This window comes from Peromyscus eremicus, chromosome 19 (genome assembly GCF_949786415.1).
Source record: "Peromyscus eremicus chromosome 19, PerEre_H2_v1, whole genome shotgun sequence".
NCBI lineage: Eukaryota > Metazoa > Chordata > Mammalia > Rodentia > Cricetidae > Peromyscus > Peromyscus eremicus.
The window spans coordinates 29,579,336-29,603,420 of NC_081435.1; the positions used below are offsets into that span (position 1 = coordinate 29,579,336).

General features: G+C 40.3%; 1 protein-coding gene, 1 long non-coding RNA gene and 1 pseudogene across 2 annotated transcripts in view; 2 read left to right on the top strand and 1 right to left on the bottom strand.

The window, feature by feature from the left end:
- The window catches only part of Kctd16 (potassium channel tetramerization domain containing 16), a 273,369-nt gene that overhangs the window by 131,325 nt on the left and 117,959 nt on the right, over positions 1–24,085 (top strand). The window lies entirely within an intron of this gene.
- Positions 15,081–22,769, top strand: LOC131895887 (uncharacterized). Its single transcript, XR_009375311.1, has 2 exons — positions 15,081–15,147; positions 22,443–22,769. It is a non-coding gene; the product is annotated as an uncharacterized LOC131895887 (long non-coding RNA).
- Positions 21,676–22,071, bottom strand: LOC131895886 (ubiquitin-conjugating enzyme E2 C-like; annotated as a pseudogene).

A 24,085-nucleotide genomic window follows, 5' to 3' on the forward strand; every position in this document is an offset into this window, starting at 1 on the left:
GAAAACTCTAGCTACAGGTTGGAGTGGTTCTTCCATCTCCATCCTTGTTGCACATAGTGGGTTTACAGGGTCATGCTCCCACACCCCGCTTTTTACATGGGTTCTGGGGATGACAACTAAGGTCTTCATGTTTTCTCAGTATTCTTACTAATTGAGCTATTTCCCCTGCCACTCTTTTGTTAAATGTTAACTATTATTTGTTCATATTCAAAGTGATATGTTTCATTACGCCATTTCATGTATGTTATATATTTCACTCATAATAACCCACATTCCTCCATGTTTCCTGCCTTCTTAATTCCTTTCCTCTTTGTCTTTTGTGCTTGTGTATGCGTGTGTGCGTGCATGTGTGTGTGTGTGCACACGCGTGTGCGCGCGTGTGTGTGTGTGTGTGTGTGTGTGTGTGTGTGTGTGTGTGTCTGCTTGGGGGATGGGGGTGGTAGTGTGGATGTATGTTCTAAAGTACGTATATGAGAGAAATTGTGATCTTTGTTTTTCTGAATGTGGCTTATTTTGTTTAATATGTTATAAAGTTCCACCCATGTTCCTAAAAATGATGACATATCTTTGTTCATGGCAGAGTAAAATTCTACCATGTACAGGTGCATCTGGGACCTAATTCTTTTCTTTTTGTAAAGATGAAATAGCCCAAGAAAGACTTTTCAGAAAACAAGCCTTAATAAAATGCTTTGAAATGCCCTTAGCATCATAAAAAACTCTATAAAACTGGCACATTGTGATCAAAATTTAAAGCCTTTCTGTCCCTATAGTATAATGGTGTGGTCAGTTTTCCACATGGCTGAAGTGTTTAGGACATGATTAAATTTAGTATTATTGAATAGTTCTGGCAATATGGAGGAATGTGGAGTCTTATGAAGTTCTAGGCATGAGAGGGACTGAGAAACACAGGTAGGACCTGGCAGAGGAGAGTATGTAGAGCAGGAAGTGATGGTGAGACCTCGACCTCTGTATCAGAGCACAGCAACATTTTTCTAGAAAGAAATAAACAATTCTTTTTCTGGAGGCCTGCTGCTAATCACATAGTTCCTAGTAATATCAAGTTTAGAGATTGCTTGTTTCAAAATGAGTGTACTGTCTTCTAAGAGTGACATTTACCTACGTAATTTGAAGGTTTAATAGTTCATGGGACAGTTTGCATATTGCCAGTGCATCTGTGATTAAATATAAACATGGATTTACAAGATCAATTTAAATTATATGTTTTGGCTATTTTTTTTTAAATCCAGATTTGTATTTACTGTATGTATTGGCCAGTCTTATTTCAACTGGATACACAAACTAGAGTTACCTGAAAGGAGGGAACCTCAATTGAGAAAATACCTCCTCAAGATCTGGCTATAAGGCATTTTCTCAATTAGTGATTGATGAGGGAAGGCCCAGTCCATTGTGGGTCGTGCCATCCTTCAGCTGGTGATCCTAGGTTAAAAATGAAAGCAGGCTGAGCAAGCCATGGGGCCAATCCAGTAAGTAACACTCCTCCATGGTCTCTGTATCAGTTCCTCCAGGATCCTGCCCTGTTTAAGTTCCTGTCCTGACTTCTTTTAATGATGAACAGTGATGTGCAAGTGTAAGCCAAATAAACCCTTTCCTCCCCAACTTGCTTTTGGTCATAGCATTTCATCACAGCAATAGAAACTCTAAGACACTGTGTACTGAATATATCTCTACTAGCATATACAGGTCTGTCTTATTTTACAAAGCAGTCATTTTATAAGTCTACTTCATGGGTACTTCATCTCTTACTGTACCTAGGTTCCTAATCATGGATGCTTGGTTGTTTGTAACTTTCTGTTTTTATGAGAAATGCAGTGAAAAATCCATGGTGAACTTTTGCAGGTAAAACTCCAGGGTACATCTCAAACTAAAGCATTTCAGGGTTGAGAGCACATGCTTATTTAATTTTTGTAGATAAATGCTATAAAAAATTGCACCAATTAGTTTGCAAGAAGCAGCATATCACTAAATTAAAAAAAATGGTTTACTTTTCTCTTTCCTATCAGGTGAGGAAATTGAGTGCAGAGCAGTGCTTTTTATCTCTTAGTCCCTACTGCAGGTAACAGAGCACTCAATAAATATTTGCAGAAGGAAGAAATGAAGAATGAACAGATGTACTCCTATTTCAGTCTATGTTACATTATCAGAGTTATGTCAGAAGCAATATTAAAATCACGTGTTAATTTGACACCCATACAGATCTTAATAATTCATGGAAAGGTGCATATGTGAATGTGAATACACCAGGCAATTACATAGAAGCCCCTCATTCATCTTATTTAGAGGCTCAGGAACAAGTAGAGATCTTTCCAGACTCAATCTGCATTTCCTTTATTTCAGACTGGCTATCCCCTGAGGTTACCAGAGGCTCTGCCTGTGATTTCAGTCTGTGGGAAGGGATGGAAGGAAGGCATATTGTCTTCTTTTCCCAAAGCGAGAGTGTACACCCGTGCCAGATTAATTGGGGGCAATGTTGGCTGCATCATGCCATTGTTCATGGGTATTGCCTCATCCATGTGAACACTGATTATGGTTCCTAAGCTTTCAGTGAATAGCCTTTCCCCTCTTTGCTGACCATGAAGGGATTCCATTGTCCAGCCTAAGTGTGTATCCTGTGACCCTCAGTTACTCCAAGTATTCCTGATAGCTACCTATCATGGCTTTTGAAGAATAGTTTTTGTGGACTCACTCTACCCTATTCCATTGTGAAAAGTTCTAATCTTCCCAAGTCTTAAGTCTTAAGTCTTACATCTTATGCTAAAGCTTTAAAAAGAACCCCATCATATATATTATATATTATATTATATTGTACTTTTTGCTGCTGTGATAAAATACCATGACCAAAAGCAAATTTCTTGAGGCAAGAGTTTCTTTTGGCTTGCTGTTTCAGAGCATGAGAATCCATAATGACAAGGAGTGCATGTGGAAGAGAGTTGATCACATTTCCATACATACATAGGAAGCGGAGGGGGTGAAGATGGAGTGAGAGAGAGAGAGAAAGAGATGAGGGGAGAGAGAGGTGTGGCAAGACTATGAGCTCCCAGTGAAACACTTCTTTCAGCAAGGCAATACTTCCTCAAGATTGCATAACCTCCCCAAACAGCTCATCAACTGAGGACCAAATATTCAAATACATAAACCTATATGGAACACTTCTGATTTCTTATCTGAGTCACTGAAGTCAACAATTCATAGTTCTTGTTGGCTACCATAGTGATTTTTAATCTGTACCTGGAGTCTGGGTGAATAAGCAATAAATATGCCATCTATTTGTATTCAAGCCCAGAGACACAGAGTAGGATTTTTTTTGTTAAGACCTCTAGTACTTTCAAAGCAAGTTTATTTGAAATACTGTCTGTATCTGCAACACCAATGCCCCTGGGAGAGACAAGGTGCATCTTAGAGTTGTTTACTTCCTCCTGCGTGCTCCCCAGCCTGATGTCTGTCTGGCTGATCAGCCCTGACTGTTTCAGTGCAGGTGTAATGAATGTCCTAGATTACGTGGTGACTTTGAACTTTAATTTTTATTAGCTAGGTTCACTCAAAGAGCACATCTGTGCCCCTGTAGTCTTTAGGATGTTCCTTCTCTGCAAGCTGATAGGATTTATGAGCTCAGGTTGGAAAAACATAAAGATGAGACGATCCTCCTGAGAGATCTGTCTCTTCAGGTTAATGTTAATGCAGAAACGTTATTTATCCACTAGATCCCAGGGCCATAAAAAGGAAATCCACAGAAGAGTTCTAAAAGATGGGTCTGGTTCAGAGCCATTGCAGCATCTAAAACCGACACTGCAATCAATGAAAACATTTTATTGGCCCTCTCTGGTTTTACTACAGGAAAACTACAAAGCTCTGTTTTGTATCATAACAGCAACAGATTCTGTTGGTGGCCATGAACCAATCTGTTAAATATACTTGAAGGAACGTGGATATTATTGAAGTTGGATAGGAATTTTCAGGTGGTGCCAAAAATGAGCTTCTACAAATAAGCAATCAATCAAACAAACAAACACAGAAACAGGAGCACTTGCATAGGTCTTACAAGATTGCAAAAATATTTTTACACATATTGTATGTTCCATCATCTTCTAACTCCAGGAATAACATGGCCCAGGTCTGATTTTTAGCTATTACATTTTAGATACAAGTGTATATTTGAGGTTCAGAGGCCTTAAGTGATATGAAATTGAGACTTTCTTGAGTGGTTTTGGTATTTTGCGTGTGTGTGTGTGTGTGTGTGTGTGTGTGTGTGTGTGTGTGTGTATGTTACACTTTATAGCTTCAAAAATGAACAAGGAAAATGTAGTGCTTCATTTCTAAACACACCAAGTCCTTAGAAGTAAAGAACATTTGAGCACAATGTAAAATCATCATTTGTAAACGTTACAACTTATTAGAATAATATTTGGGAGTTCACCTGGGTAATTCACTTTCTCAACACATTTTGGGATTCTTCCCCATTGGAAGAATCTTCTGACTTACTGGGTTACTCATTTTTCCCCTCATTTACACATTGAAAAGTTACTGGATGTTTTCTGTGTATCAGGCACTGTACTGGAGAAGATGAGTGACACATGATCTTTTAAGAATAATGGTAGCAATATAGATAATATTATGGTAGTTTAAGATGGGTCATGTAATCTGCCAATTACTTAAGGCAAATTATAACATTTTAATCCCAGTTCTCTTATTATTTCTCTTTTCCATGTGTGAAAATTGAAATTCATATCCATTAGTAAGTCAGTAAATGGCAGAACTAAACTCTATTAAAATCAGGAAGCATCAAGTCGAGATGGAGTAAGATATGGGAGAAGTAGATTTTGAATGAGCTAAGTAAGGGAGATAGGTGTGAATATGATCAAAATATGCTGTATGCATGTATGGAATTCTTAGAGGTATTAGATATTATATTAAAAAACCTTCATTCAATGTCTGGTTTGCTCACAATCCTCACACATTGTCCACTTTCTAATAATTCTCTCCCTTACTCTGCTAAAGCTATGAGGGAAACAGACTCAGAAAAAGATAACTTAGCAATGAACTAGAGGAAGTTCAGGAACAAAGGAACAAATAAATTATAGGAATACAAAATAAGCAAAATAACAGTAGTTTGCTTTTTTAAATAGCCACGGAATATTCCTTGGCAAAGAAGAAAAGTTAACCTAGGGAGAAAGGATGTATGGACTAAATTGTAAAGTCACATCTACGAATGTCTGCCTTAGTGTCGTGGGAGATATTCATTAGTTGCTGACTCTTAATAATTATTGAGTCTTAGAGTTCATGGTATGGAATCAGTTGCCTATAGTTCTATCTGTGGAGTAGGTGTGATGCTTTCCTTAATTTTGTTTTAAGGTAGAAAGGGCACCTCAGAGTTTTATGAAAATCAGACCTCAGAGCACAGCATCATCACTGGTCTGGTAGACTCAGTTTCCCAATAAGCACAAGCTATGAATTCCATCTTCAGTTTTATCAGGGCTCCATAAAATGGTGATTGCTGCTTACATATTCAAAAAGACTTCCCATTCACACAGGAGACAGTAGCATTGGTTGAAAAGCAGGAATCTATAATTACCCAGAGCAGGAAGAATGAGAGCTGTCAGCTGTCAGGCAATGTATGCTTCTAGCTATGGAGCATAGTTACAGTGGGAGATGGGGTGGGTGTCCATTTCTGTATAGATTAAAGGCTTTGAGGTTTTTAAATTAAAGCTGGGATGCCAGCGTCACTCATCAATATTGGTATCATATCATTAGGAACCTAAGGAAATCCTTGGAGTGCTGAGAGCTTCGTTCTTAAGAAACAGTAACAAAGTCCCCAAGCTGTCTGGAGAAATAAGTGGAATGTATTGAATGTAATTATCCAGAGAATTCTTTGGAGTAGTTGAGTCATACTCTTATTTTCAAGTTGGAATTTTCCTGACTATAAGTTCCATGCAGGAAATTCCTCTACACCCTTAAAATAATTCCTATAATTAGAGCTTGTGAACTTCTGGTTACTAGGAAGAAGCCAAGAACTTTTAGAGGACTTCCATGCATATTAAAAACCAAGGAGGAGGGCATTCCATAAAAGACAATAGATTAAGTACATAGGTTTTCATTCTTCATTCTCCTGTCCCTATTAAACACCCCCTAAAATAATACAGGGGAATAAAGTCAAAATCCGTAAGGTCCAAGAGAACAGTCTGGGAGGTGATATCTGATGAGAAATGTCCACATTTTGGAAGTGACAAAGTGGATGCACAAGTGGTGGCTGATCTAGCAAAAAGGAGAAAGCTGAGTCGAAGTGGAGAGGAAGGATGAAAATGACTTCGGTTGGGTCTGGAAAGTCCTGGTCACCCACATATTGGAAGGAAAAGAAGAGTGATGCTAAGTTTTTGTCAACTTAACATAAACTAGAGTCATCTCAAAAGAGGGAACATCTGTAGCAGGCTTTCTTTTGGTCACCAACCAGCTCCCAAATCATGACATGGAGAATTATTGTTAGTTAAGAATGCTTGACCTTATCTGATGCTTGTCTACTAGCTCTTATAACTTAATTTAATCTGTTTCTCTTCATCTACGTTTTGCCTTGGGCCTTTTTACCTTTCTGTTATTCTGTATATCCTACTTTTCCTGCTTCTTCTGTGTCTGGTTGGTTGGCAGCTGCCCGGCTGGCTGGCCCTGGGCATTTCTCTCTCTTTCTCCTTTGTCCTTTCTTCTCTCTCATTCTCTGTGGAGCCTAGATTCCTCCTCCTACTTATTTTTTCTGCCCACAAGTCCCACCTGTTCCTTTATTGCCTAGCTATTGGCCGTTCAGCCTTTTATTAGACCAATCAGGTGTCTTAGACAAGCAAAGCCACAATCTTTACATCGTTAAACAAATGCAGCATAAACTAACATAACACACCTTTCCATAATTGAAGTAATATCCTGCAATATAAACAAATGTAACACACCTTTACATAGTTAAAGTAATATTCTACAACAAACATCAATGAAGAATTGTGTTTATCAGGTTGACCTATGGAGCTTTCTGTAGGGGTCCCACCTATAGATGGTAGCAAGTTATGTAAGCCAGCAAGCTGAACAAGCCGTAGAACTCAAGCCAATAAGTAGCATTCTTCTGTGGTTGTGCTTTAGTTCATGCCTCCAGGTTCCTTCCTTGAGTTCCTTTCCCAACTTCCCTTATGATGGACTATAACCTGTAAAGGGAAATAAATCCTTTCCTCCTCAAGTAACTTTGGTCATGGTGTTTATCATAGCAATGATGAACCAGGACATCTGGAAAACTGTGTAAGGAAAGGCAGGCTTTGCAAGAATTCACCTGTCTTGTGCAGCCCTGCCAAGAGCAGGGTCAGTTTTCTTCAGATGACTGAGAGGGGAGGCTTTGTACTCACGGATAGGAAGTCCAGTAGATGGTAACTTTGTGGTACTGTATTGAAAATAGAAGGTTTGAATTAACCTCTACATTAATTCATAAATCCCTCAACTCCCATCCTTTGTCTATCTCACAGAATGGTAAGTAGCTCAACATGAAACTGGAAGATTCCTCTTTTGTAAAAGTTACCTGCCCAGAAGAAGGGTGAGGAGGACACTGAAGATACAAACATTTGGTATCACCCCAAAGAATCAGTTCCGTCTGCATGCAGTCTTTCTACACCGAACACCCATCAGTCATTTGTCATAGTGCCATTATTTCTTTTCCCACTACACAACATGGTTTTAAAAGCAATTTCATTGTGTACTTTAGGACCTCTGGGATGAGAGAATTAATAATATAAGAGCATTTCTGCAATCTGTTCTGTAGTGCTGGAATCACTGAGTAGTTGTACAGGAGCTCAATGGAGTTCTCCAGTCAAAAGCTCTTGGAAAATAAAATTTATTTGCTGCAGAATATAGCTTTTCTTTCTGTTCTCATAACTTGGCCACAACAATGCAGAAAAGAAACCTCCCTCAAATATTTCTGACATAGAACAATATACATTTATTTAGCCAATGATTTGGGGCCAGCTGGGTGGAAGCTTTGGTGCTGGCTGGCATCACTCAGCTCAAGTGGCTTTGGGTGGCAGCTGGGGACTTGGCAACAGTGCTGATTCATTCTCTGCTCTCCCTGTTAGTCTCTGTGTGTCTAGAGGCCAGTCAGATGTTGGCTGCTCCAAATTGTCCAAACTAGGGAAACTGGAGACAACTCCATGCTGCTTCTTGTATCTCCCCAGCAGTCTACTCTGGGTGTGTTCATAGCAGATGGTACCCTACTTACATTATAATAACTAATGTCCCAGTGGCAAAGCATGCCACAGGACTGAGGATAGAATCATGATTTGGTGAATAATCAGATCCTTCAGTGCCACCAGTCTACCATACCTAGTTCTGCCAACCCTGTATCTGGACACATCCATTGCAAAGTAGAGAATGTTGATATTTAGGGGTCAGCTTTACCCAATAATTTTCTCTCAGCTGAAAAGATTCCCCATCATATACCTTTTTAAAACTTCTGTACTTCAACATGCAACTCAAATTGAAATTAGAATACATTTGCCTTAGCAACCAAATAGCATAGAAAAGAATCCTCTAGAGGTTTGAAAGAACCAGTTTATTCAGAAGATGAGCTGTTCTGAATGATGTGATTGTGAAGGGGTTTACCAATATGGGGTTAAATCCACAAATCCTCTTCCAGAATTGAAGTGACATAATGCTCTGGTGTGCCATCTGATTCAAAATTTGTACTCTTGGACCACCTACAGGGTAGGGGTCCTAGTGGAGTGAGCATCTTAGTTGGCTCAGTGCTTTAGGGTTCAATGTGGGGTGACCTTGAGAACTCCCTTGACTTCTGTTTCTTTCCTGAGAAAGAATGATGATTCATTTGTTTAAAACAAGCTGTCTTATAGACTCCATGACAGAAGGAGACAAATGTATGATGTTACTAATCTAAATGTAAAAAATTCTAGACAAATTAATAATTTTATAGCACCATTATTGTGGCAGAAGTTTGTATTTATGAATCAATAACACCTCTAATAAGAGTTTTTATTGGCTAAGTATATACTGTACCCCAGGCAATATGTTAGAGACTCCCATAATCTTATTTAATCTTCATAGTGTTGCTATAGAAGTCACTATTATCCTTGTTTTACAGAGTGTTGGGTTTTAGAAAGGGAAACTAACTTTGTTTTGCAGAGCAATGATGGGATGAATGAAAGGAACATGGTGGTTCCCAGAGCATGTACTGTGAGTTAGTGTTCCCTTGCTACACACTGTGGCAATCCTTTGCTGTTCTGAGCCTTTTGCACTCTTCAGGGCAGTCACCTCGTAATGAATTCCCATGATGTAACATGTTGCATTAAGTAAAAGAACATATTGGTAACTATTAATCACCTACTGTGTATAGCATGCTGCTAAAAGTGAGACAGGAAGATTAAAACATATAAAAGGCTTACCAGTAATGTGGCCCACACCAAAGCAAGCAAATGGTTTATAGACAGGATGGGTCAAGGGCAGGGCTCAGGAGAAGCTGAGATCAGACTGAAGGGATATATATGTGTAAATGACATTTATTTCTTTGTCAAACAGTCATATGTTTGTTCAACAGTCATCAATTATGAGGAAGATGCTGGAGGCTGAGACTTGAGTAAGACAGTTCTTGTCCTGAAGGAGCCCAAGTTCTAGTTAAAGGCACAGATGGAGAAGCCCTTTCTCCAGCAACAATAGTGCAGCACAGTTAATAATAGAAACAACTTTGAAATGAGGAGTTGGGAATGGGAATTTAGTGAGGGGAACATGGTAGGAAGAGGTAACAGTTGAACTGAACCAAAAGATTGAAGAGGGGAATGAGAAGGAACCCTCAGAATAAAAAGTTGAGAAATAAGTAGAAAATCCAAGCAGCTGTCCAGTGAATACAAAGCATGGTGTGATGAGCCAGAGGCTGGATACAGCCAGAGAATGAAAGCATGGTCAGAAAAGAATGTCAAGAGACAAGCATGGAGCAGGCCATGAAGGACCATGCTGAGAAAATGGGGGCTGTCAATTTTTAAATCTTGGAAATTCATCAGTAAGAAAACATAAAATGGTTCTTTCAGTGTGCAAGCTTTGCCTTTATTTTTAAGGGCTAGTAAAGACAGAGTGGTGATGCCACATGTCCCTGCTGTGAGTCTAGGACACTGGGCCTTCCTATGAGTCACACAGCATTCTCACACTGACAGAATCCAGGCAGACAGGCTCTAGTGTGCATTGGCCCATGCAAAATCAGAACTGCCACATAATGTCTCTGAGAAGATGAAGGTCTTCTTGATGCTGGAGGAACCAAGCCCGAACTGGAACAAACTCCCAATGTGTCTGCTGACCTCACTTTGGGGTCCGTAATGGCAGTATGGGCAGTAAGCAAACACGAAGGTGATGTGCGAGCCTCAGTCAGAGGCCACAATTGTGCAGAAGTCTGTTACTCTAAGACAGGAACAGGTTGTGCAAGAACAATGTGACTTGGAAGCCAGGAGAAGCAGCTGCATTTGCAGGCTGTGAATTAGAAAAAAAAGCTGCCATGGCAGAGCCCCTGCAATGTTTTTTTGGTTTGATCAGCCTTACAATCCTTCAGAGACCATGTTGCTCCCTGTCCCATGCCTGATTGATGGCCTGAGCCCATTGCTGCTCTGCTCTGGTTACATCCAGGACATTATTTTAAGATCCTGCGTGTTTCTCACCTTTTTAAGTTAAACAAGTTGCCAGGTTTCAGGAGTAGACGGCGAGCTTGTTTCTATGATTTCTTCTAGATAAAAATGAAAAATGGTTCCAGGAACGTAGTTCCAGAGTAGAAAGTACCTTTTCTCATGCTACAAACCCAGCTTCACCCAGACGCTCCCTACACCCTTCAGAAACTGTCTCACTCTCACTCCTCATACCTGCAGAGTACCCACACTCACACCCCTACACACTGTATTGTCCATGTACCACATAATCACAAAACATCACCAAAGCAAACCGAGATCTGCAGGATATCAGATTACATAGAATTCAAAGGAAAAGAGATGTCTGCGTAAGTGGGTGTCAGTAATGATAATTACTAGTGCATATATTTTTATATTTTGTTATATTCATACAAAATGTTAATTTTTACAAGGCTCGGTAGCTGATACAGAACATTACATTGGCTTGATGGATCATCCTCACTTTATTTGTATTCTAATTGGGAACAAGTCGATTTCAAACATTTGTATTTATAACTAAAACCAAAATGAAAATCTTTGCATATAGTTTTTATTTATGGAATAATTTCTGGAGGAAAAGCATCCTCGAGTGCTTTGGAAGGGGGATAATGGGAAACTTTCTAGCTCTCCATAGTTATTTTCATGTTGATTTCCCAAACAAGTGAAAACCTTTTGTGTCAATGCAGTATGACCGTGCCAATCTCTGGGTTTTCTGAATAATGGGCTGTGGTATTTAGGTACCTTTTTCATGCAGTCTGTTAGGTATATTGGAAAGAACAAGCTTGCTTTGATTAGAAATTTCATGATAGTAGAAATTTTCCCAAGCACTTACATATTTTCTCTTATGTATATTATGTGTTGATATCTTTTATATATTTGATGTCTCTGTGTTTCTTCTCATAAAGCTTAATGGGCTTTTAAAAAGTGGTGTAAATATTAACCACTTGGATAAAATCTTAGACCTCTGTAGACAGAAATAGCTTGCATTTTGAAATGTTATTTCCCTAACTGTAAGTGAGATTTGTTCCTTTTTGACAGCATCCAGCACTCAGTTTAACAACCAGCTTCACTGAGAGAGCAGCTCTGACCTGCCTGTAGAGTTGGGGGTATGGGATACCATAGACTGACTAATTGGATCTTAGTTGTGCTACCTACTGTGAAGCAATAGAAGAAATAGAGACAATTTTTAAAAATACTTACTCTATAAGGTTGTTGTGCATATTGGATGGTTAGTATAAATATCAGACAATACCGACTCCATAAGATTGTTGTGAATATTGGATGGTTAGTATAAATATCAGACGAGCCAAGCATACAAAATAATACATGGCACAATGGGCAGAACAAGAACTTTGGAGACTAGTGGGCTGAGATGCAAATCTGCCTCCATATCCTGGCTGTACAAACCTAAGCAAGTTGCTTAACTACTCTGAGCTTCATTTATTACAGGCTTAAAGGGTTGCTCAAATAACTAAATTGCAACGTCTCTGTAATGACCCGTGAGATATAACAGATACTTAGTAACTACAATAACTAACTGATATTGAAAAGTATATATGGGTAATTTTATTGAAAGGGCATTCTGCTAGTGCCTGCACAAAATGTCCCATGAGTTCAGAGAACAGGCAAGTTTTCAGATGACAGATTTAGATGTCAGAGATACCTTTAGCTGGGGTGGCATGACACAAGCCAAAATTTCAATAGGGAATCTGCAGAATAAATGCATCATTTTCTCTGGACCTACTGAGAGGAACAGTAAGTGAACATATGCATTGTACTAGCTAAAGACCTTGTAGTAAGTGCCTGATACATAGTACATGATGCTGCTGACCGTACATATTGCTAATTTAGGGAATGAAGTGGGTAGCTGAGTTATAGGTATAAAGGAAAATGAGCCAATATAAGCCATGTGTTCTGATGGCAGAAGATCAGTAGACTTCTCTCTGAGACACATTGAGATGATTGTGAAACAGAGCAAAGAGCACAGTCCAGGGCAGTTTGATGGAGCTTATAGCAAGAGAGATGCTTTCCTGTGCTCTATGATGCACTGAAGAGAAACCACCTCCATTTATTCATCTCTTCGGGCTTGAGTCAAAAAACATTTTTTTCCAGATAAATGCTTTGACACATCCATGGAACAACTGTCTGAGCCGTCTAGATTAGCATCAGATTTGATCAGCTGCCATGTCTACCTTTTATCAAGCATGTACTCTGCACAGAGACGGCCTAACTTGTGGTGTACATCAAACTGTTTAACCCTATCAGTAATCCCAAAAGCAAGTGAAACACTGAATCTCATCTTCAGGATGAGGACATTGAAGCTTGGAGAAGTTACACAGCTGGAAGCCGCTGAGACTAGATTCAAACCTGGGCTTGTCTCTTCTCCCAACAGCATCTGCTCACTTTACACTGTCACTACACAGCTGTCCAACTGCAGTCTTCCCCTCTTTCTTTCCACCTCCTCAAGTATGTTATAATCCTTCCTCTCTGCCTCTTTCTTCCCTTTGCTTTCCCCAGGCTCACTGTGTGTTTGGTCTTTGGGGGTTTCGTGGAGTCCATGCCATATGGCCAGCACTCTTCTGAGTGATTCTGTTTCAGTTTTTACTTCTGCATGATGCCATAGCACTAGAAAGGCACTCAGTGCACACACAAGCTTGGTCCAGGGCCATCCAGAAAGTGCATTAACACTGTTTTAGCCAAAGGTGCCAGAGGTAGGAGGAGCATGCTTGATTACTTTCTTCTCCCCTTCCTCTCTCCTACGCTCTTTTCTCCTCAATTTTCTGGACAGTTGTCACGTGAATGTCCTATATCAAACACCATGTGAAGTAAAATGGATTTGCAAGGAAAGACAAATAAATGTAATGAAACAGGATTTTTGATGCAATGCAGGAAATATATCTGAAGGTTGTTGCTCAATGTTATTCCTCACTTTGCAATAATAACATGCTATTGCTTCTGTCTTTAGTATAAACCCCAAGCATAACTAAGCATAGACCCAGAGGAAACCACCAGTGATTAAAGAGAGAGGGGCCCCAAAGTAATTCTCATCCATGCTTTCTTTCTGGGAACTACAGATTTTTGAAGCATATGTCAACTAGGATTCTAAGGTTATAGTCACAACTCAAAACTAGAGAGGAAGATTGGAGCAGTTGAGCTGTTAAGAACCTGGGAGTTGAACAACACAGCTATGGCCATGAAGCACAGTGTCTGGGTGTGTCTAAGAGTGATGGACTGGATGCACATGTTGCCCAACAACTGAGTTTTGTAAACATTGTGTATATGTGTTAGGGTGGTGGTGGTAAATGTGTGTATGCGATTCCGTATGTGCAGTATGTGCACATACATGTTAAGGTCAGAGGTGCCTTCCTTTATTACATACTACTTTATTTATTGAGACTGGATCTCTTCCGGAATTTGGAGCTCACAAATTCTTTTAAGACTAGCTCGCCAGTCTTAAATGTGCACCAGGGGTGCACATTTCCTTTGTGTTGGGATTACAGATATGCTCCACCAAACCCGGATTTTTACTTGGCTCTTGGGAATCCAAACTCAAGTCGTCATGCTTGAATGGCAAGTACTTTAGTGACTGGGCTATCTACCCAGTCCTCTCCTTGTTCTACTGATTACTAGGTTGAAGCCTTAGTCCCTGATGCAATCACATTAGGGGCTTAAGCATTTGGGAGGTAGTTAGGTATAGATAAGTACATGAGAAAGGGTCCCTGAAGTAGAAGTAATGCCTTACGAGGGGAAGAGAGACACCAGATCTCCTTTTCCCAGTGTGTTAAGGTAAAGCAAGAAGGTAGCAATCTCCAAGGCCCATACTAAGAACTGGGCCAGCAGGAGGTGTGATCATGGCCTTCTTAGAACTGAGAACCATGAAAACTAAATTTATGTTCTTTAAGTCACATGGTGTAGTTGGCCTATTTATTACATCACCTGAGCTGACCATAGCACCATATTTTTCTAGCACCAGGATGTTTGTCTTCTGTGAATGACTGGAGGGATCAGACAGCATCCTTTTTCTCTTCTGGGTGGGATGCCAGAGAAGCAGCAGGGTACTGTTCTTCCTATTTACCTACAGAGAATGTGTTTTCCAAACCACTCATCAGATGAGAAGAAGTTATCACAGAGAGTATGGGGTACACTCTGACAAGCTGGGCCTCTTAGGGCCTGACCTCAGCCCATCATGCAGACACCCAGGCACTGTGAATCAGATGGGAGGGTAAAGTGCTTTTGCTTTTTTCAACAGAGATCTGAATGTCTGCAATGAATAGAAATCTTTAGCTAGACTGGGAGAGGGGGTTAATTCCATCACAAGCCAGACTACCTTTTAAAGAATGTTCACATTGTTGATCTCTGACAACAAAGAACTAAGAACCTGAAGATGTTCACCTACTATTAACTTAAACATCAGCAGCCACCATGAGCTCGTATTCCTCAGCTGCAGGAGGACATAAAGGTTGGACTTCAGGGACCAGCATGTTCTCATTTTCTGGTGGTAGATACTCATATATTTATTAAGTGAATAAGTTGAATACACCTAGCCCCACAGGAAATATAAATGTTAATTTTTCATTCATTTCACACATTACTAGCATGCATTTGTGTAACAGCAGATTCCTGTGAGTTAGTTTCATGAATTTGTTTTTATGAGTCACCTCATGGGAAGTTTTTATTATATTATTACCCGTGCCTTTGTTTCAGAAATCTCCTGGGAATGTCTGACAAATGAATGGGACTGGCCACAAATTTACATGGTGTTAGGAAGTTTAATTACCAGAAAGCACATATAACATACATTGTCACCAATTAATTTTATAAGCTATGTACCAATTAGATCCTGAGAATTGCTGGATGTTTTCAATCTGGAAGTCCATTTTTTCCCAGATCACATTTTTTTTTTTAAACTGGAAAGGATGTAAAATATCCTTTGGCTTATCCTTCTGGTAATTCCTTCATTTGTCCAAAAGGTATTTACTGAGCATGTCCCAATGCCAAGGATTGTGTTAGATAATGGAGTACAAGAGTGAATGATATAGATAAGGGATTTGCTCTTACAGAATGCATGCTATCTGCCAGTGCTGTCTAGCAGGGCTGCTGAGCTGATGGAACCGTTACAGTGTGATTAAGTTTGATCAGAAAATGACTTCCCATCCACTAAGCAATAGCCAACAACCTCGAGTGGCTGCTGGGTCCTTGTGTATGGACAATACAAATGAAGAGCGGGACTCTCAGAACTGTTTGATTCTTAGTACATTTAAACTTAGCTAGCCACCAAGGGCTAGTGGCTAGCATCCTAGACAGCACAATTCTGGTGGGAGAGACTGACTGTGAACAAATAGATGGGAAACCAAGAAACAGTCACACCTTGGTATGTACTGTAGAGGATAGAAGTGTATGGTATGTATGGTGCAGGTAGTGGAGGAGGCTGGCTTCAGATGGAGGGCTAGGATGGGCTCTACATGAGAAGGAGCTGGCTCTGAATGAGAATGAGGGGTTGATGGGTTGAGAACTGCAGGCAGTGTGGTCAATAGTGTCAAAGCCAAGCCCAAGATTCCCCAGGAGTTTACTGAAAGTAGGGACACACTGACTTATGGGCACACTTGTCCTTTTTCAGGTGTATGTCCTAGATGGATATTTCTACTTTTGGATGACTAAGTCTTTGCTCTGGGAGAACTATTTCTTTGAAGAAGCATGTGCAAGGTTGAGGAGTGAGCAGTAAGGCCCCTCAGATCTACCCCAGTTGAGCTCTTGAGTTGCCATCTCTGCCCTACATGGTACTTGGTTCGGGAAGCTGCCTCTATGTCCTAGGTGGTTCTAGATGTTTTCTGAGTTCCCTGACTCTAGGTCTCCATGCTCAGCAGAGCAGTATCTCTTGCTTAGATTATTTTCTGCATCTAATTTCTTTTCTGATTTCTCTGGAGAGGGAATGCAATTTCTTTCCAGGACTCACTGTCTTATCTGCATTCAAATGTCTGCAACTTTTCCCACTGCCACCATCTCGAGTCCACTTTGCCTGCTCATCAGACCAGCTTGCTGTTTTTTCTCCCTATGCCATCCCCCATAAGTCATTTCTCTGATTCTGTGTATAATGCTATCCTTCCATGGTTATACAAAACTTTTACATATACTAGAAAATTTGATACTCAGGGTGTGGCTGGTATTATTATTATTATTATTATTACTATCATAAACTTTATTGTTGCCATTATTAAGGTAATTTTTGTGTGAGTTGAGAGAAAGCAGGAGAGATCTGTGAGGACTCAATGCCTCTGTGCACTCAGATGGATGTAGAGGGAGAGAATAGGGCCAACTGGGGCCAGATATAATTAAGATACATTGGATATATCTATAAAGTTTCAAAAAATAATAAGATAATAGATTTTAGGATAAGAAAAACATCTACAAAGTATAAGAAATGCATACATGGCTGACATATGGAAAGCCTTTCCTAGAGTTAGGCTTCTGAAGAGGATTCTCTGGCGTCCTTGCAGTATGGTGGATAACATCATGGTAGACATGTGCTAGAGACAGAGCAATTACAAGGTAAGATGGGAAGTAGCAAGGACTTGAGAATGTCTTGTTCTTTAAAAAAAAAAAAAACCAAAGAAAAACAAAGAAAGCACTGTAATCTTCATTCTCTTGGGAGGCCCTGCTGGTCAGAGGTTACAGTCTATCATGACCTGGAAGCTTTCTCCAATCTCAGCCATGCAGTCAGAAAGCTTCTCTGGTCCAGCCAAACCCCCACAGTCCTGCAGCCCACTTATAAAATAATCACTCAGAAGCTTACATTAATTATAACTGCTTGGCCATTTGCTCAGGCTTATTACTGACTAGCTCTTACATTTAAATTAACCCATAATTCTTATTTATGTTTAGCCATGTGACTTGGTACCTTTTCTCAGTTCTGTGTAGCTGAAGATTTTCTGTGTCCCAGGCTTCCTGGTGGTCAGGACAAATCTCTCTCACCCACCAGTCCCGCAGCCACTTGGACCCAAGTAAACACACAGAGGCTTATGTTATTTACGAATTGTATGGCCATCAGCTCAAGCTTATTACTGACTAGCTCTTACACTTAAATTAACCCATAATTCTTATTTATGTTTCGCCATGTAGCTTGGTACCTTTTTCCAGTTCTGCCTTCACATCTTGATTCTCATGGTGGCGGCTGGCAGCATCTCCTGACTCAGCCTTCCTGTTCCCAGAATTCTCCTCTCTCTTTGTCCCACCTATACTTCCTACCTGGCTACTGGCCAATCAGCACTTTATTTATTAAGCAATCAGAGCAACACATTAACAGCATACAGAGCAATATCCACAGCAGTTTTGCCTTGTCATCTTGCTTCCTCTGTGTTTGGCTGGCAACTCCTGACTCAGCCCTTCCTCTTCCCAGAATTCTCCTCATCTGCTCACCCTGCTTATGCTTCCTGCCTGGCTACTGGCCAATCAATGTTTTATTTATCAACCAATTAGAGCAACACATATCACAGTGTACAGAACGACATCCCACAGCACAACAACATGAAAGACTCCTTCCCCAGGGAGGTTTCCTGCTCTCTACCTAGCCTTATCTGGAGGCTGTCTCTAGGCCTGCATGCCTGACTTGTCTTTAGTTTGACCCTTGGCATAGTTCCCCGCTAGAAGCTTTCTGCCTGCTGCCCATATGGTAACTAAGACTTGTATTAAGAGTTTTGTTATAGGACACTGCTGCCACATACGAAGCCTTGTTAATGGTGGGTGTGCCACTTAATGCAAATTAGGGTTTGCCCACAGGCTTCCCAATCCTATATATTTTCTATACTCTGGAATAAAGTTGAATTGCCTCACTGAAGTCATATCCTGGAGGGCTCTCTTAGTCGTAGTCATCTGAACCCTACTTCCTGTTTCTGCTCCCTCCCCCTGGTGGACCAGTGGACTACTATCTGAGGAAGAAGGAGAACCACATCATCCTATTGCTAAGCTGTCATGTGGTGTTTAAGCCCTTCCTTGTCTCTTGCATACCACACCCCTCAGTCGCCCAACCCCATCCTGGCTCAGGATGACCCCCGGCTCTATAACAGGAAGAGAGACAAACAGCAAGGAGTGAAAGACATTAAAAAGCACTGTGTCCCTGAGAACATCTAGAGGACAAATCATTTCCAGCACAGGTTACTACTGTTTATCCCATGGTGTAAAAATGACTCTTGGGAAGCTAGACGCTCTTTCGTGGAGAGGAAGCTCAATTGGGAATTCCAGCATCCCGCCTTGACTTCCCCTGCCCATTTCTGCTGGATGGTTGTAAGCTCCATATTTGATGATGAACCTTTGTTTGGTCTTTCAATCAGGCTGCTCCTGTGGTTTCTGCTGGATGCTGTGAACTATTTTGATGATGTTCTGCTGTTTGTTGCTTCTGTCTATCTGCTAATTGATATTTGTTCTTTCATTTTGTTTGCTGTTGCTTAATAAGCTCAGTCATTTAAAAAAAATGAAAGTAAGACAATCTTAGTTCTTTCTCTGAAGTGTACAGAATACTCTTACAGGGTCTAGCTGGGCTTCCAGGAGGAATCCATCCGTCCTTTCTGAGGCCAGCACCCCAGTGAACCAAACCCTTTGCACTGAGATTCAGCTCCTCACAGTGATGCTATCTCCCACTACTACCTCACTGGGTACCACACTTCTAACATGTGAGTCTTCTGGGACACACTTGAATCCTATCTAAACTACAGCAATGCCAATTTCTATTTTTATATCTGAAATTACAAAAATTAAACTCCTTCCAAGGCAATGAATACAAAGTGCCAAAAATGGAGAACTAGTTGTTCTTTTTATAATAGAAAAAGATGAAAAGTATTGTGTTTGGAGCATGTCAGCTCTATCACAGTAAAGACATAAAGCAAAGCTATATTTATGACATTATTTCAATATTAAATTATGAAACACCTGAACACACTAAATTTTTATTTAAAAAATATTAAATTTAGCCGTGTGGTGGTGGGCACATACAGAGGCACGCAGACCTCTGAATTCAAGGCCAGCCTTGTACCAGTCTAGATAGTGAATTCCAGGACAGCCAGGGCTGCATAGAGAAGCCTGTCTCAACAATAACAACAACAACAACAACAACAACAACAACAATAATAATAAAATAATAAATTTATTGAACAAGTTCTGTGAGAATGAGTATTTTGCCTGCATGTATGTATGTGTTCCATGTCCATGCCCATAGAGTTCAAAGGCCAGAAGAGGGCATATGATCCCCTATAACTGGAGTTATAGATGGTGGTGAGCTACCACGTAGATGATGAGAACCAAACCCAGCCCCCATATTAATTTTTTAAAAAGAGTCCCAGTTATATGAATAGTGGCTTTACATGAATTCCTAGGTGGGTAGGGTGTTTTTTTTAAAAATATTTTTATTTTATAATTAACTTAATTTCACATATCAGCCATGGATTCCCCTGTCCTCCCTCCTCCTACCCCCCAGCCTTCCCCCCATTCCCACCTCTCCCAGGGCAAGGTCTCCCCTGGGGAGTCAGCCCAGCCTGGTAGACTCAGCTGAGGCAGGTCCAATCCCCTCCTCCCTGCACCAAGGCTGAGCAAAGTGTCCCAGCATAGGCCCCAGGCTCCAAAAAGCCAGCCCATGCACCAAGGACAGGTCCTGGCTCCACTGCCTGGGGGCCTCCCAAACTGTTCAAGCTAATCAACTGTCTCACTTATCCAGAGGGCCTGATCCAGTTCCATGGGGGCTCCTCAGCCATTGTTTCATAGTTCATGTGTTTCCACTAGTTTGGCTATTTGTCCCTGTGTTTTTTCCAATCATGGTCTCAATATCACTTGCTCATATGATCCCTCCTCTCTCTCACTGATTGGACTTCTAGAGCTCCACCTGGGGCTCGGTCATGGATCTCTGCATCTGCTTCCATCAGTCACTGGATGAGAGTTCTATCATGACAGCCACTTCCTGGTATTTTTTTTTTTTTAATTCCATGTTGCCCTTCCTGCTGCTATGAATCCTCAAGAAGTGAGAAATTCCCATTAATAACAGACATACCAATGCTGAGCTGTTAGAAGCTTGATGTTTGGGTTCGCATGTCCAGCCCTCCCCCACAAAAAAGATGACTTATATACAATTAGGTAATTAATGAAAGTATGGTATTTCTCTTCTAGTGTAAACGTGCATAATAGTTTCTTTCCTGGCTTTTCCACTTTGCTACTTTTGTGCTGAGACTCTTTGTCTACTTTTCATTAGAGAGTTCTTAGTATTACATACTTTGTAAAAATTTCACATTGGATTCCTCAACCCCTGAGTCTGGAGACATAAAAACATAATTTGCAAGAAGCAAGAGAATTGCATTTTTGTGCATATGTATCTATGTGTTTAGTGTCAGGGATCAAATCCAGGGCCTTGTATATGCTAAGCAAGCACTCAGCCACTGAGTTAAATCTCTTACTATATTTTAGTTTAAAATTTAGGGCTGGATACCACCCAAAGTAAAATAGCACTTTAAAATAGATTACAAAGTCAAACAGAAGATGTGTACTGGGTGAGTGATTTAAGCATACTCAGGACACTGATTGATTCTGCTCAAACTCCTTTATGGAGATTTCTGATACTTGTCCATTGTTCTCAGTCTGGGTTCTCCACTATTTCTTTTCATCCATCCTACCTGCATCCTCTTCACACTACGGCAAAAAGAGGCCCAACGTGGTCAGCCTGAAGTAGGGGATAATGTTATAATAGACACAATAGCTGATATGATTAATGTCATTGGCACAAATGTGCCCTTTGGAACATTTAATGTTTAAAAAGAAAAAAATCAAAATGTATTCATTTAATATACATTATAATGGCTCAGAAAGACTTAATTTTTTAAAAAAGGGAATAAATAAAACTAAAATAACATTTCAGGCCAAGATACACAGTCCTATACAGACAACAAGGGAAGAACAAACCATCTAAGGAAAAAAAATGAAAAGACTATACATAAGAGAGGCTGGACAGCTCAGGTCAGGGCTCTTGATGTTAGACTGACTTTGAATAGGTTTCTTCTGGATACTTCTTAAAAGCTGTCCCCTCCCCCAGAGCACTCCAAAACATGTGTTCAAAGAACTATCAATGTCGGATTCTCCTAGCAGGCTCTGGATAGAGAGAATATTGGACCTGGCATCATATAGAGCAGACCACTTATCCCAGTCAGGTGTAACTGTTGCAGTGGTAGCAGATCTGAAGAACTTCACTGTGGGTATATTAAAAGGGTTGCCACTGGGGAACTCCAGTGAGTTTGATCCCTCAGGTTTTTATACTCTGTGACAGCTACTCCATGCATAGCCTCTATCTACTTGAAAAGGTTGACTGACTCAGGAAGACAAAAATTATCTTGTCACCAGATATCATGCAAGCCATCAGCTCTTGTTGTAGCCTCTTGCCCATGATGCCTTGGGTGGCCAGTAGACTTAGCTGCTCAATGGATAGTGGTAATATATGGGTGTCAGCTGGGAAAGGCCACCTTGATGGCTCTGGTGGGTAGACTGAAATGTGGGGAAGACTTCTGCAACTCTGTTTAGTTCTTTAGAAAACTTTCCAAGTACTTTAAACCTAGGCTAGAACAATGGACCTTCACTACACCAGGAATAACAAATAAAGGAGACTTCCAGGCAGAAAGAGTAACATGGACAATTATAGGATGATGTGGAGGTGCAGACTCTGGAAAGAGAAGGCAGGGCTTTGTGAAGGTTGTATTAAGCTATTCTCATGATTTGAACTTGATTCTTCAGGTAATAAGGAGGCAGCCAGCCTTGGGAAGCAGAATCAGACAACATCATTCATCATCAAAGAAATGTACATTGAAACCACAATAACCTACCAAGCCATACTTGTTAGAATGACAGTGACCAAAAAAAGAAAGGAAACAACTGCGGTGAGGATGTGGTGAAAAGGATATTTGCATACTGTAGCTGGGAATGTAAGCAAGGGAAGCCATTGTGGAAAACAAGATAGAAATTCCTCATGATATTAAAGACAATCATCCTATGGTCCAGCAATTCTATTATCAGTTACATATACAAATGTGAAATCAATAAATCAAGAGACAAATATAAGCATGTGTTCATTGAACTGTTGTTCAATATATCTGTGATTATGGAATCAGCCTGAAAGACCATCAGCAGAGAAGTGCCTAAAGGAAATGTAGTGTATATTCTCAATTGAGTACTATTTAGCCTTAATAAAGAAGCAAGTCCTGTCGTTTATGACATGGATACATTTGGAAAACATATGTTAATTGAAATAAGCCATGTATGATCTTATTGTCAGAGAAGTTGACTTCCTAGACTAGGTTAAATGGTAGCTATCAGAGGCTTGGGAATGGAGAGTTGAGAGATATTGGCAAAAGGATATTTTGATAAGAGGTAAATAACTTTATAACTGTTGTACAGTAGGTTCGCTATAACTATTGTGCATGAGAAAATAGCTAAGGGATTTAAGTGCTTTTTCCATGAAAAGTAAGTATGTCAATTAATGTGTTTGTTATATAGCTTGATGTAGCCAGTAGTCATTGCAAACATATGTAAAACATTCAGTATGTGTCATTAAAATACAATAATTTCCTGAGAATTATAAACAAGTACAAGAAAGAACATGAAGGCTAAATATGTTCATGTCCAACTCTTAGAGATCCACAACAACGCAACACAATGGCTGGGAGATTTTATTCTGTTTGAGACTGCGGTCTGGTACCAAGGGTAGGAGAAGGTGATCATGGTGGACATGTGAAGAGACTGCAGGTGACTTGAAACTGTGAGCTTCCTACTGGGAACCAAGACAAGTGTAGGCTGAGGACGAATTCTGAGCATATGTAGTTAGTGACGTCAGCTGACAACCCTCCCACCCTGCCACCTGACACACCCACTCTCTCCTGCTTACTCTTCAGAACTTGGGGCTTTGTGGTAAATTCGTCTGAGAGTCTTTTCATACTTGTAGTTCAATAGCTTTTTGATTTCTGGGGTTGCAAAATTAAGCAAATTGAGTACAGCCCCTACAGAGCTACTGAATTGTAGAAGGTGAGATTTACAAGAAAGCAATTTGATTGTGCCCTGTCTCTGAAAATTTTTCATTTGCTTCTGTGACAGTTCTTGCTATGGTTTCAGATCAAAGGGGAGTATAGATTTTTTTTTTTTTAGCTATTTTCATATGTAGAAAACAAGACTGGTGATTTATGGAGACAAATCATCTGTCTTGGTACTAACAGGGTTTTGATCTTCTTCTTCCAGTCATTTATTTTTAACCTCCACATACCCACTGCTCACTGATATAAACACTCATTTCTGAAGCCAGTAACCTACCTACGGAGGAATACTGGATCAGCCAGTAACTCATTTTTAATTAGACTTTTCTCATTCTTTTTGGCTTCTGAAGGTAA